The sequence below is a fragment of the Theobroma umbraticum genome, unplaced genomic scaffold (genome assembly GCF_002168275.2).
Source record: "Theobroma umbraticum cultivar Fairchild unplaced genomic scaffold, ASM216827v3 scaffold_51.0, whole genome shotgun sequence".
Lineage (NCBI taxonomy): Eukaryota > Viridiplantae > Streptophyta > Magnoliopsida > Malvales > Malvaceae > Theobroma > Theobroma umbraticum.
The window spans coordinates 1,397,392-1,398,474 of NW_018397260.1; positions in this window are offsets into that span (position 1 = coordinate 1,397,392).

Sequence of the window (1,083 nt, forward strand, 5' to 3'; positions counted from 1 at the left end):
TCAGGAAGTGCCATTGTGATTACGAAATTACTTGGCAAGTAACTTTCTGAATAATAAATTATTTTGTGCTTTTATGTGTTAATATCACCAAGGTGATCCATGGGTGAAGGCATGTTTTGGTTGTTTAGTTATAAAGTTTTAATTTTCTTTTCGCTACGCATTTTGAGCATGTCGTCCATAGCCAAACCCATTAATCCCCTAGTATCTCACATACTTCAACCTATGAGATCAACTGCTTACTTTCAAAGTAAAGAGACGTACCATGTACTGGCCTTTAAGCATTGTCAGTGTCTTTATTCTTGACAATACAATGGCTAGGAAAATATTTAGGAACAAGGTTTTGATGCGTAAAAATCTCATAATTATAAATTTTATAATTTCTTTTCAAGGCCATTATGTTCCAAGGACTTTATCTACACAAATCTTTTATAACTCTTTATAAATAAACTTATTGGTAAAGAAATACCTCATACATTATATAAAATATCCATAATGTATTTAACATGAAATATAACTAGTTAATATAGTGTTCTACAAGCACAAAGTCGATTCACTTGCAAGGCTTACACTAATAGATTCATCAAGTCTTGTGCTCTAATTGATTAATATCATGCTTTAACCAATTAGCAGACCTCTGTTTTCCTTTGTCCAGCACCTTCTTAATCAGTTAATCCCAATGCTAACTGACTAACATTTTTCTGTTTTGCTTTAACTTATAGTCCAATCATTCCTTAATTGATTAAGACTTTCTGATAATTAATTGCAAAAGCCTTGTCTTCACAAATTCTTTCTATTTTTCCCACTTTAACTGATTAGCCTATCTGTGACATGATCTTGCATTTAATCATTCATTTCATTGAGGGAGTTTACTTTATCTTGCACACTTAATTGATGAAGTTAGACATTAATGAATGAGGAATGTTTTGTTATCATAAAAAACATATGGAGTCAACACTCTCCCACTTTTTTGATGATGACAAAACACTCCTTGATTAAGAGTCCAATGTCTATACATAAAAAGAATTTATGTGCCGATTCGGGATTGTTCCCCTTAAATATGTGCTTTCCCTAAATGTATGCCTT